The following is a 13,811-nucleotide window of genomic DNA, read 5'->3' as shown; positions in this document are numbered from 1 at the left end:
ATTACGCTTGCTAACCAAAAGTAGATTTAATTACAGACTGCAAGAAATATACTTGTGGTAAGACTATGTCAGATTCTAGAGTGCTAACTGACAATGAGGCTTTCTATGGACTATTTGAAAAGTTTCTATGATTTTCTGTCTGTTTAGAGAATTTTTTAAATTATTTTTTAATTTTTTTAAATTTGTATTATTAGTTACATTTTATTAATTCTGTATCCCAGCTGTATCCCACTCCCTCATTCCCTCCCAATCCCACTCTCCCTCCCTCATCTCCTCCATGCCCCTTTCCAAGTCCACTGATTGGGGAGGACCTCCTCCCCTTTCATCTGACCCTGTTTTATCAGGTATCTTCAGGACTGGCTGCAAAGTCCTCCTCTGTGGCCTTGCAGGGCTGCTCCTCCCTTGGGGCGGGGGTGGGGTGGGGTGGAGAGGTCAAAGAGCCTGCTATTGAGTTCCTATCAGAAATAGTTGCCCTTACTATGGGAAACCAATTGTTTACTGAGCTATCATGGGCTACATCCAAGCAGAGGTTCTAGGTAATATCCATATGTGGTCCTTGGTGGAGTATCAGTCTCAGAAAAGACCCCTGTGCCCAGCTATACCACTCCTAGGCATATACCCAAAATTTGCTCAAGTACACAACAAGGACATTTGCTCAACCATGTTTGTAGCAGCTTTATTTGTAATAGCCAGAACCTGGAAACAACCCAGATGTCCATCAATGGAGGAATGGATACAGAAATTGTGGTGTTTTTTACACAATGGAATACTACTCAGTAATCAAAAATGAGGAAATCATGAAATTTGCAGGCAAATGGTGGGATCTAGAAAAGATCATTCTGAGTGAAGTATCCCAGAAGAAGAAAGACACACATGGTATATACTCATTTATATAGACCTATAAGACATGATAAACATACTGAAGTCTATACACCTAAAGAAGATAAACAAGAAAGAGGATCCAGGGTGAGATGATCAATCCTCACTTAGAAAGACAAATGGGATGGACATTGGATGTAGGAGAAAACAAGTGACAGGACAGGAGCCTACCACAGAGGGCCTCTGAAAGACTCTACCTAGCAGTGTATCAAAGCAGATACTAAGACTCATAACCGAACCTTTGGCAGAGTGCAGGGAATCATATAAAAGAAGGGGGAGTTAGTATGATGTGGAAAGGATAGAGAATTTTTAAAATTTTTCTTTCATCAAAAAAATATTCAAGGTACAATAAACCGATTAAAAAGTCTGAATGGAAAAGATTTGCTAATGGGGCCTGGAGACATGGCTCAGCAGTTAAGCTTACTGGCTGCTCTTTCAGAAGGCGTGAGTTCAATTCCAGGTATCCACAATGCACTCACAGCCACCTATAGCTCTGGTTCCAGGGGATCTGAAACTGTCTTCTTGCCTTTGCATGCACCAGGCACCCAAGTGGCACACAGACTTACATGCAAGCAAATACACACACACATAATTTTTTTAAAGATTTGCTAATAATATTTGAGATTTCATTTGCTTTTTAAACCTGATACTAAATCCTCCTTTTTGTTCTTTTATATTGCTGATGACTTTTTTGTGGCATCAAAGATGTATAGTTGAGACATTCTGCCATGACGGCAACTATTCTTGGACATGTTGTATGGGCTACATGGCTTGGTTTTTATGTGTTTTTGTAAAAACATGACTAGTATCCATGACATAAAGTACCTAAAGGAAGATGTTTCCTTATCTTAAAAACACATTTTGAATAAAGGTCAAGAGTGCTTTAAAACAACATGAAGCATTGCATGGATCTCTAAGTATGCAATATTCAATTTCTGCTCTCTATAAAGGTTTTTTTTTAAGAATAAGAGCTATGGGAAGTAAGTGTGTTGTCCATTTTGACTTCTCTAATTACAGTAATCCTATCATGGTCAGGCTGAGTCAAATACTTCTATTACTATCTTGACTATGTTTCCGTTTTTCTTTTTCACAGGCTCACAGAGAAGAGATGGCCTTTACTCTCCAGAAACTCTGAGTTTGACATTTTAAACAATAAAGTTTGGAGATTCTAGAGACTCTAATAAATGCTTACATTATTCTTTGATATGCTTTAAATATGTAGTATCATCCATTAGCTCCTAATCTGAATATCTGCTCGTCAACTGGGGTGCCATTTTGAAAGGTGGTTGGAAATTTAAGTGTGGGGTCCACCTTTAGAAAGAAGGAGACATGGGCAGATCCTTACTCATAATTATTTGTCATCAAATCCTGTCTGGCTCTGACTTCTTGGGTGACATGAAGACTTTTTTCAACTGATACACTCCCACTACTATGATGCCTGAGTATATAGGACCAAGCAACCACAAAGACTCAACTCTTCCGACCCAACTCATAAATCCTCCTGAGTTGTCTCTGCCACTTATTTTTACCACAGCAGGGAGAAAGTTAATTACTACACCAATGCTAGTCTGATAAACATGTTCATATTAGACTGCGGTGTCTGCAGGTTCTTTAAAAGAGCATTATTCACCTTGATGCATCAAGCTATGTTTTTTTAAAGAGTATAGCCAGGTCACACCTTGGATGTTTTCATACCTCATATCAGGTTTTCACATTCCACACACTTTGATATTTTTTTTTACCAAAAAACAATAATTAACTTTTCTAGAATAAAGGAATTTTTGTCATCCAAAGAAAAAATAATATAGATTGAACAGGGTGAAAATCCTTTGTGTTTTATATCCACTCAAATTCCATTAACCCGCTAAGAAGTGGTTTCACTTTACAATGATCCTTTGCAGCAAGCTCGCTGTTCATAAATTCATGCACATAAACACATAACTAGTCAAACCAATAACTTTGTTAAGGTTGAAATATCCACAGCATTAGCTGTATTTCCCCACAGTAGAAAACAACATTAAAATAAAACGAAGAGGCAAATCTCTCTGGACAATAGCATTAGCAAGAAGAAAATATTTCACAATTTAATGAACAAGTCCCAGCATATGTATTTAAACTCAAAAACACTTTGGAAAGACATTAAAAGCTAAAATCACTGGAATATGTTCCATGGACACTGATTATATGACAATATTGTTTAATGACAAAGCTCTTCAAATTAATCTTGATCCCCACATTTCCTGTACTGAAATCCCAGCTGGCTTTATTTTGAAGAAACTGCCTGGCTGCTCCTCAATTTAATGTAACTGGCACCAGAGAAGCCAAAGCAAGCTGGAGTACAAAACAAGATCAGATGATACATTCTTTCCAATTTCAAAGCATGGTACAAAGTCAGTCATCAAGACAGTGTGCTCATGGCATCAGAGTAAACATTCAAGTCAGTGGAACAAGATAACCCAGATTACAACCTTACCCTTTGTTCAGGTAATTCTTAACAGCATAAGAATGTCAAATTTCAGGGAAGATGAATAATGGTCCTCAAGTAGTTCTAGAATAATGGGATAAACATGTAAAATAACAAAGTTGAGACTCTCTGTTGCAAGATACTCAGAAACTAATTCTGAATAGTTCACAAAGTATGAATGAATTCCAAAACTGCAAAAGACTTTGATAGCACCAGAGTAAATATCCACAATGCAAGGCCAAGCTGAAACAAAAGCTTCATAGATCCAACAACCCAAACAACAGCCTCATAGATCCAACAACACCAAAAGCACAAGCAACCAAAAGTCATTAATGAGACGCATCAAAGCTTAAAATGTGCACTACAAAGGCAGCCTACAATGAGGAAAAATGTGTGTGTGCTGTACAGGAGATAATCTGCTTGTTTCTCATGATATGGGAAATCTGCGCCAATCAACAATAAAAAGGATATTAACCGATTTTTGTAAAATCCAAACAAAGAATCTGACTATCCAAAGAAGATATGTGAATAGTTCTAATACATAATTAGGAATAAGAAAATGAAAATCAAAAGGAAGGTAGGTACAGTAGCACACAACTTTCCTAGCACTCAAGAGGCAGAGACAGGAGGGATGCTACCAGTTTGAGGCAAGTCTGGAAAATATTCTAATAGACCTTCAAAATGTCAAATGTGTATTTCATCAAACAGATCAATTTCCCCCTATCTTTATATCCATGAAAAATAACAACACAAATTCATATAAAAAGTTTCTTATGGAGGTTCATAGCTGCATTATTAACAATAGCCCAGTTGTACATAACAGAAATGTCTCTGCATTCAAATAGAAAAATAAGTGTGGTCTAGAGAGATACTGCTTAGCAATGTCAGGAATAATGTGTCTAACTATGCTCCACTATATATGAACCTTATGTTGTACTAAGTGTGAAATGAAACAGTCACAGAAAACTACAAATAGTAGAATTTTACATAGATAAATATCCAGAGTCAGAAGATCTATAACAGAAGGTGAATTACTGGATGCTGCTGCTAGGAGCAAGGACAAGTTATTCGTTGTAGTTGCTTACAGGCATCGTATTTCTAATGATAAATGTTCTAAACTTCACTATGTGTTGGCACAATTCTATGAGTATACTAAAACCCATTAAATTGTATAAATGGTTGAAACATGAATATATAAATCATTAACCATAACTCCCTAACAATGTTTGCAGTATGAACTCTGAGTCTAACATGTGAACTTCATCTTCCCTAGAACTATCGCCAGCACCTATCTCCTGAAGTCACCTTCCATAGTTCATGACAAGTAATACAGTCCAATTGTCACAAAAGACCAAATTTCCTCCCAGCCATGTTGTTGAGGATACAGCATTCAGTCAGCTAGAGTATGAGGAATTAGAAAGAAGTATGCCATGTACTTGCCACAAAATCATACCTTTGTTTTTCTATAAATACAATTAAGGCATGTGGTTTATGTCTCAGGGGTAAATTTAAAACATTTTAAGTTTTTAAAAGATTTACAGAAAAGACAAACAATGAAAAAAGAAAAAGAAATGGTTCTACTGAATCCATTCTTTGGGCAAAAGATCAGAGTCAGAAATGCGCAGGTATTTAATGCCAAAACCGACTCAGCATTAAAACTGGTCAGTAATCAGTGCTCAAAGCACCAAAGCTTGCTTCTTACCGAGCACTGAATGACTGACAAACCATGTCATGATTCTGAAGAGGAGCGTGTAATACAGGGTCAGCAGAGTGGAACCCAGTCAGGAAGCGGGAGGGCCGGGAAGAGGCACCCATGTGTGATGCTGCTACAGGAAGTCACTGCTTTGTGGTGCAGGCGGTCAAACCAAAGGCCTCACGCTTGTTCTGACAGCACACTGCCACTAAGCTACAGCTTATCTTTACCTATAGATTGCCTCTTCCAGGGATTACTTTTACCCTGGTAATGTAACACCTTCACTCATTCAATACATATTTCTTAGGGCCTTTATGTTCCTAGAAAATCAATGGCTTTCAGGAGGGACCCGGCCCTGATGCTGATGTTCTGTGCTCTTTGCAAAGTGCATTGATTGCCATGTGGCAGTGCTTTCTCTCCTTTTGAATGTTGACATGTAGAAAAACGTTGAAACCCCTAAACCTAATCACCAATGAAATGACTTAATGCATCTGTTCAAGTTATTGAAGCCAATTGATTGCACAGTATCTGCCAGCATTTTATTTAGTAAATGTGAACTTTTAAAATAAGTATTACATTTTCTTATCTCTGCCTTCCTGTGTTGCTACTAGTTGAACAAGGGTATCAAGCACTCTAGCCTGGCCTGATCTCTCCATGCCACAGATAATGACCTTGGCTTCCTGTCTCTCCTGCCTCCACTTCTGAGGTGCTGGGACTAGCTCTAACATAATCTTTTAAGTAAAAAATATGTTGGCAGAGTTAGAAGATGTGCAGTAAATTATGAGCTCCGTTACATATTAGAAAGCCGCTTCTTTTTTTTTTTAATTTTTTTTTAATTTTATTTTTCTTTTTAGTTACATTTTGTTAACTCTGTGTCTCAGCTGTATCCCGCTCCCTCATTCCCTCCCTAATCCCACACTCCCTCCTTGGTCTCCTCCCTGCCCCTTTCCAAGTCCACTGATAGGGGAGGACCTCCTCCCCTTTCATTTGACCCTGTTTTATCAGGTATCTTCAGGGCTGGCTGCAAAGTCCTCCTCTGTGGCCTACCAGACTGCTCCTCCCCTGGGGGGGGGGGGGGGGTCAAACAGCCTGCCCTTGAGATCCTGTTAGAAATAGTCCTTGTTCCCCTTACTTTGGAAAACTACTTGGTTACTGAGCTACCACGGGCCACATCTGAGCAGAAGTTCTAGGTTATATCCATAGATGGTCCTTGGTTGAGTGTCAGTCTCAGAAAAGACCCTGTGCCCGGATATATTTGGTCCTTGTAGAGCTCCTATCCTTTCGATATCATACTAACTTCCCTTCTTTCATATGATTCCCTGCACTGTGCCGAGGGTTTGGTTATAAGTCTTAGTGTCTGCTTTGAAACACTGATAGGTAGAGTCTTTCAGATGCCTTTTGTGGTAGGCTCCTGTCATACATAGAAAGCCGCTTCTTTAAGAGACTAGATCAAATGTGCTTTTTTTCAAGACATTAATAAAAAAGACAAGAGGAAAAAAATGAAAAAAATTAACATATGCATTTCAATATATGAAAATGACTATGCATGGAAATAACTGTAGAATTTTCTGACCAACAAATATGCAATGCATCATGTTTCAAATACGTTCTTAATGACACAGGTTTACCTAGTACCATTTCACTATATGAGGTTGGTCAAAAGTATTCACTCTTGATAGAGACGAATATGCTTTCCAAATTCAAAGGGAAACACGAAAAATGGTGTTGCCAACTTAAAATGACATGAGCTATTTTCTCAGTTACCTTTCAAGCTGAAAAGCCTTTTTTACTACCAATGTTAGCTGTATGAAAAAGGATATCTTAAACCTAAATATGACAGTGTTTACAGTGCAACCAGCTGAAGTGGAGGCAGAGCCATTTCTCATAGAGGAAGTTTCCTGACTATTTTTTCCTAAAATCACATTTTCTTTCTTCATTCTTCCAGGTTGTCATGAATTATCATTCTCATGGCAATCAATGTGATCCATACCTACAACTGCTGTCTCCTGACCGTGCCTCACTCCTGAACTAGATCAGGGTCGCCAGGGTTTCCCACGCCACTGCTTGCTCAGGGAAGTCAGAATTCTGTTGACTAACTCTGCTATTGTGTAGTCATACATATATAATTAGAACGTTTCACTCAGGAAAGTATTTTCTATTCTATATACACCTATCGTGTTCTTCTAGATTCTAACCCAGACCAGTGCATAGTTGCTTTACTACAAAGCCCTTCCTTTACTGAACCTTATCGGTAGGCTAAAATCAGAAAATATGTTTCTGAGGATTTGTGCCTGGGTGAACATGAATATTTACAGTGAGTTAGACATGCCTTTGCAAGAAAGCATGACAAAGCTACTTCCAGAAGTTCTGTCCATCATTTCTATCATTCGTTCACTCATCTCTCAGTGTTCATTGTAGCACTCTGTAGCTTCCGTTTGAAAAATCTCAGACTACCCCAATGCTGACATAAATGACACCACACATGATAAGCTAACAAACGTTGGAGTTAACATTAGTTAACAACACACACACATAACTAAGCTCAGAAGCTAGTAGGTGCAGGAAACAGGATCTTTAATGCCCAGAGCTGGGCAAGACAGTAAGTGTCCATTCAAAGGCCTCCTTTCTAGAAGCTTGGTGCCAACCTTTGGGTCATTTAGAAATACTGGTTGTGACGGATTCAAACTAATCAGTAGGTCACCCCACGAATGTATTAATAATCTGATGGCAGTGCTGGAGTGATGGAAAATCTCAAAGGTATTGTCTATTTGAGGTAGTTTGCTGGGTTCACAGTCTCGGGGCTTTACCAGGCCTCAGGTTGCTCTTTGGCTGTTCTCTGGCTGCCATGGGCCAGCAGCTCCCCTCTGGCCTTCTGCCATATTTCTGCTATGACAAACCTATGAGGGCCCGGCCACCTCACAGACTGAAACTTTTGAAATGGTGAGCCAAAGTAAGTTCTTCCTTGAAGTTTTTTGTTGTTGTTAGGTATTTTGTCACACTGACAGAAAACTCAATCGTCAACCCAGACCATTTACACAACTCTGCATTATCGTGGCCCTTTTTATTTTCCTACACTTTCATTTCTTTTTTGAAAACCTTACATTTATCCATTTATCCATCTAAGATTATTTCTGGCCAGTGAATTCAGCACAATGATGTCAAACAGATATTTCAAATTGAGCTTCACAGAACTGACATTTAGAAAATTTTAAGAAATACTTTAGTTTGCACATAAAATGAGTTTCATTATGATTCCGTCATAGTCACAACAGTATAATGTATTCACATTTGCACCCACCACAATGGTCCTTCATGCTCTCTTCCGCTCTACAATACTGCTTCCTGCTTCCACTTTCATTGGAAAAGAAATCTAGATTTTCATGACAGAGCTGTATGATATTCTAAAAATTGACATTTCAGTGATCAAAAGCCATCCTTTTATCCACTGCCAGTTGTCATGTGACTAACTTTTGGACCATGAAAAGGTCAGGTTTAAATATCGTGGACACAGGGACCCCTGCCCAGATTCCCCAGTCCAGAGAGGATGTTCATTTTACATTGCACTCCTGCGGTTTTATTTTTGGGACATTTATCACAACTTGATGGCTTTACTGCTAGTTCCTCCAAGTGGTTCTTGGCAGCTTTCCCAAAAAGAAGCAAAGATTGCATGTCTCTTGCTAACAGCCCCACCACTGATGTGCCAGCAGCAGCTCAAAAGAATATTTGAGGAATAGTTTTAGAATATATGATTTCTAGGAAAAACAAGAGAAGAGCCAGAATGAAAGCCATTCTTGCTAAGTTGGGCATATTACATGTTTTTATCAAAACTTGGGGAGAACTTAGCGATTTGTTTATTTGCTTTGTAAAAATAAAGGGATTACCTTTCAGTAAGCAGTGCACTAGAAATTACAATCATGTACGATAGCAAAGCCACATGGCAACAGCAATTAGGGTTCACAATGATGTAAACCAATTTTAACCACTTTTTAATGATTTAAAACTTAAAACATTTCATTTCTCTGAAATTACTTACTTCATATGTAAAATAAGGGCCTACAAACACAAACATATGTTATTTAAGAAGCATGTTGAAAATCAACATGCCAACGTATGACGTTTAAGACGCACATGACCGCATGGCTGGGCATCTCCATCCACACTGTGTTTTATTCATTGCTGCAGTTCATCCTGGTGAAGGCTCCCACGAAGATGTGTGTTGCTTCCTATGCTGCAGCTGCAAACGGCTCAGTGAACCTCCTCCATACTACTTCACACCATGGCTCATCCTTTCCCCTGTGTACACAATGCATCCAGAGCCATGCGTGCTCCCGAATGTGTCTACATTTTTTAACTTCTTCTGATTACCACTTTACTCCACCGTAAATAAAATCCGATGATTCTTTCTAATCTGGGTGTCACATGTCAAATTAGGACACGACACATCTTGATCTAAACTAGAAAACGTACATAGTGTTATACTAGATGGTGGAAAGTCCATTCATTCCTCAGGCAACTTTCCTGTTCCATTTAACAAAACACTGTTTCAAACTATAGTATTTATTAAGTAACCTGTGTGCCAGCCTCTCTCATTATGAGAAAATGATGCTACAACTTTTATGCTTCCTCTCTAATTAGAGACAGGATAAATACTCCTGAAAATTCTCAGCATTTTCACTGGCATAATGGAATGGTTGAAAACAAAGTGGGTAAGTTGGTAATTCACTGCTGTGATAATTATTATTTTCATCATTATAATTGCTAAGTAGTAATGATAGATAAATCAGAATCTATAAATGTGATACAAAGTAGGAATAAACACTTAATTTTCTTATGTGAACCAAGAAGTAAACATGAAAACACCAGTGGGAAATACAACAGCGAATGAATGTTCCTGTTTATAAGAAACTAATTGTCTTTTAAAGTAATAATCCTGGAGTGCGCCATTATGCCACAGTTGTATTTTCACCATTTCTATGTTTTATGGAAAAAAATAATAAGTGTTGAGTTTATATCTAATGCTGAATTTGTCTTTGAATTCTGCATAGAATTATAAAACCCATTAATTCTCTAACACCTGAAGAACCAAATATGGAACAATATGTAACTTTTAGAAGCTTCATTGTAGCAGTGAGGGCACCAGGCATGAGCCTAAGGCAGACGTTGTCTCTGTCCATTCCTTGTGCTCTATGATTTTAGACATCTAAGCTTCCACGTGAAGCACGCAGAGGCCAAGACTGCTGCATATCATATATTACTGATGTACCAGTTAGTAAAGAAACTAACTTTTAATTTATTTTTTTATTAATTACAGTTTATTTACTTTGTATCCCAGCTGTAGCCCCCTCCCTTATCCAGTCCCAATATCACCCTCCCTCCTCCTCCCATGCTCCTCCCCCAGTCCACTGATAGGAGAGGATCTCTTCCCCTTCTACCTGATCCTAGTCTATCAGTCTCATCAGGACTGGCTGCATTGTCTTCCTTTGTGGCCTGGTAAGGCTGCTCCCCCCTCAGGGGGAGGTGATCAAAGAGCAGGCCACTGAATTTCTGTCAGAGATAGTCCCTGTTCCTATTACTAGGGAACCCACTTGAATGCTGAGCTGCCTTGGGCTGCTTGTGTGCAGGGGTTCTAGGTTATCTCCATGGGTGGTCCTTGGTTGGAGTATCAGTCTCAGAAAAGACCCCTGGGCCCAATTTTTTTTCACTCCTTGTGGATTTCCTGTCCCCTCCAGATCTTTCTATCTCCCTCTTCTTTCATAAGATTCTGTGCACTCTGCTCAAAGTTTGGCTATGAGTCTCAGCATCTGCTTGGTTACCATGCAGGATAGAGTCTTTCCGAGGTCCTCTGTGGTAGGCTCCTGTCCTGTTCACAAAACTAATTTTGCACACATCACTTATGCAATTATTGGGTACTTGATAGGTGTTGTGCATAACTCAGTGGCCTGTCTAACCAAAATCAGAAACTTATTGTCTCCCAGCCTAATTTCCACAGCGCGCCATGGAAATTATTTACTTTTTGGTAACTTGCTCATGATGACCTATTTTATCTCTGCCATCTCTGGGTCATTTTCATTATCTGAGCCCTTTACTTGCCTGACGTGCTTTGAACTGTGAGTACAGCCCAGAGAAAGCTTTGTGGGCACCTTCAATGTCATGAATTGTAGCCAGTGGGGAACCAGGAGGAGGAGCTGGGTGGGACATTTGGACACTAGCAGCATGCCTTTTAGTGGATTGCTGGACCTTCATGGCTTTCGGCAGTGATGGGCTAGGTTGGGCTTGTGTGTGTTCCTCACCCTGCACATTAGCATACTGAAAGCAATGGGCCCCTGTGATCATGATTGCGATCCTAAAACTGCGAGCCAGACTTTTAGTAAGCTGAATGCCTACAGTATTTTGTTACAGTGGCAGAAAGCTAATACACTGATGGCACACGCATTTCTCTTATAAATGTGCTTTGCACTTCTTGTCCAGTTTGTATATATTTGGTCACATGATAAAAAGAAAATGATCTCTAATTCAAAATCTATAAATAAGAAAGTCATTAAAGCTGTGGGTAGTATCCAGTGTTATTCATATGTCCACTGCAAGATGAACACGATGCTCTACTCACAGTAGAGAAATACAAGTTCAGTGACTTAACATCTCTGCTGGGAGCTCTCACCTTTACACTAGAACCCACTGCTCAGTGGAAGTGCACTGAGCAAAGAAGCACCTCTCTTCCCTTTAGCAGAAACGTGTACTTAGTAATTGCTCCCCGGTGTTCACAGTCTGGGAGGATGCATTTGTAAACCATTTGTCTGTCAGAACCATTCAAGCTGGAAGTTTTTTACTTGATGTCTAATACACTACCAATCCTTGCCTTCTTTCAAATAAAGTGAAAAGCACCTTGAGCATGGACTACAGAGCAAAGAAAACTGCCAAGGCAAGTGCAGTGTTGCCATCAAAGGCTTGCTAACTCTACCATAACCAAGGATAAACCACTGAAAGCAAGAGTCACCTGTGCCCTGCCTGCTAGGAAAACACATGCTTGACAATGCTAACTCACAGGTAAGGCATGAAAGATTCAACTCTCACTGTGGCTTTGGTACTCACCAGTTTTATCTAGAAATTATCAATTAGTATATAACTTTATAAGCAACATTTCTGATGCTGTATGTCTGTCTCTAAACATACATTACAGTTGCCTGGCTAGCATATGACAAAAGAAGCACATGGATATTATTATATTAAACAATGTCTAAAGAACATCAGATGATAGTAACTAAAATGAATTTTCTCACCTATATCATAACAATAATAGTAATGGTGAAAGGGAAAATAGACTGACTAGTAACAGTTATTGATGCATTTGCATGTTTCTCATTGTTCAAAAATCAATATAGCTCTTTATCTCTGAAAAAATAGATGGTGTACTATTTCTAGCTCAGATTCTCTCGGGGCAGTTTCCTCACTCATTAATAAGGAATATGAATGGCTTTAATTAGAATGGAGTCTATCAATACTCTAATATGTTTATGATCCTGACATTGACAACAATCAATATTAAAGATCATATTAAAGATATCTCAGCAGGTAAAGATTCTCGCTGTACAAGACTGACAACCTAAGTTTGATACCAGAACCCACAGAAAGGTGGAAAGGGAGAACTGACTCCATAGGTTGCCCTCTGGCATCCACAAAGGCAACATGGTGTGACCTCTCCTCTCTTTCTTTCACACATACAATATATATAGATAGATGATAGATAGATAGATAGATAGATAGATAGATAGATAGATAGATAGATAGATAGATAGATGATAGATAGATGATAGATAGAGATAGAGATAGTATGTTCCTGGGAGCTGAAGTGTATGTTTGAAAGATGTGATGAGTGAATAGGAATAGCCATAAGCTTAGCTACTAAAAGCAATAATGGCTGGGTGTGGTGGTGCGTGCCTGTAATCCCAGCACTTAGGTAGGCAGAGGCAGGCAGATCTGTGTGACTTTGAGGTCATACTAGTCTACAAAGTGAGTCCAGGACAGCCAAGGCTACACAGAGAAACCCTGTCTAGAAAACAAAACAAAAGAAAAACAAAAAGGCAGTAATAATGTGACAAATCATAACAGACAAGTCTAATGGACTAAAGTTTGGGTACCTACAGTCAATATGACACATTTGGGGCCTTTAGAATCTTCAGCTTACCTCTAATATTTACCACAACAAGCATTTGATGTAAAGTAACACATCAGCTTTGAATTGAGTCCTGTCTCTGAACGCACGATAAATGCATGGCTGGTGATGACAAATAGAATTCCCACTTCTTCTTCTCAATGGCCTTCTCCAGCAGAAGTTGCTACAGCATTCTAGAAGGATCAGGGGCCCTCTTCCTTATGTTCTGGGAGCATAGGGATTTGAGAACATTCTGTGGGGTTCTGACCTAGAGACACAGAGTTTCAAATTAGATTGTTCTTTGCCAATCATGAAGCATGAACCTGAAAAGTTTTCTAAGACTCATCAGTAATAGCAAACTCCTTTAATCCCAGCACCTTGGTAGGTAGAGTTCAAAGCCAGCATGGTCTACCTAGCAAGATCCAGGATAACCAAAGCTTCACAGAAAAACCGTGTCTTGAAAAAAATAATAATTCTTAGACTCTCTTCACAATCAAATGTTCAATGGTACTAAAATTCCTGAGTAGACTGATGTCCCAGGGGCCCAACCCCCACCCCATGTGCCAGCAATGCCATGACCCCACTGCAAATCCCCTAGCCTTCAGCATGATTCTCCAAACTCTACC

At 39.2% G+C, this 13,811-nt stretch overlaps 1 protein-coding gene across 3 annotated transcripts in view; it reads right to left on the bottom strand.

Annotated features, from left to right (window-relative positions):
• Ccser1 (coiled-coil serine rich protein 1) overlaps positions 1 to 13,426 on the bottom strand; it is a 1,161,699-nt gene extending 1,148,273 nt beyond the window's left edge. For all 3 annotated transcript variants that reach the window (XM_055612833.1, XM_055612834.1, XM_055612835.1), the window contains exon 1: positions 13,219 to 13,426. The gene's annotated coding sequence lies outside the window, so the exon portion shown is untranslated. The remainder of the gene's footprint in view (positions 1 to 13,218) is intronic.
• Positions 13,427 to 13,811: the final 385 nt, after the last annotated feature.

This window comes from Psammomys obesus, unplaced genomic scaffold (genome assembly GCF_907164565.1).
Source record: "Psammomys obesus unplaced genomic scaffold, mPsaObe1.curated_primary_1811, whole genome shotgun sequence".
In the NCBI taxonomy this organism is placed as follows: domain Eukaryota; kingdom Metazoa; phylum Chordata; class Mammalia; order Rodentia; family Muridae; genus Psammomys; species Psammomys obesus.
Note: the sequence above shows the minus strand (reverse complement) of the source record. Positions and strands in the feature narration are given on the sequence as shown.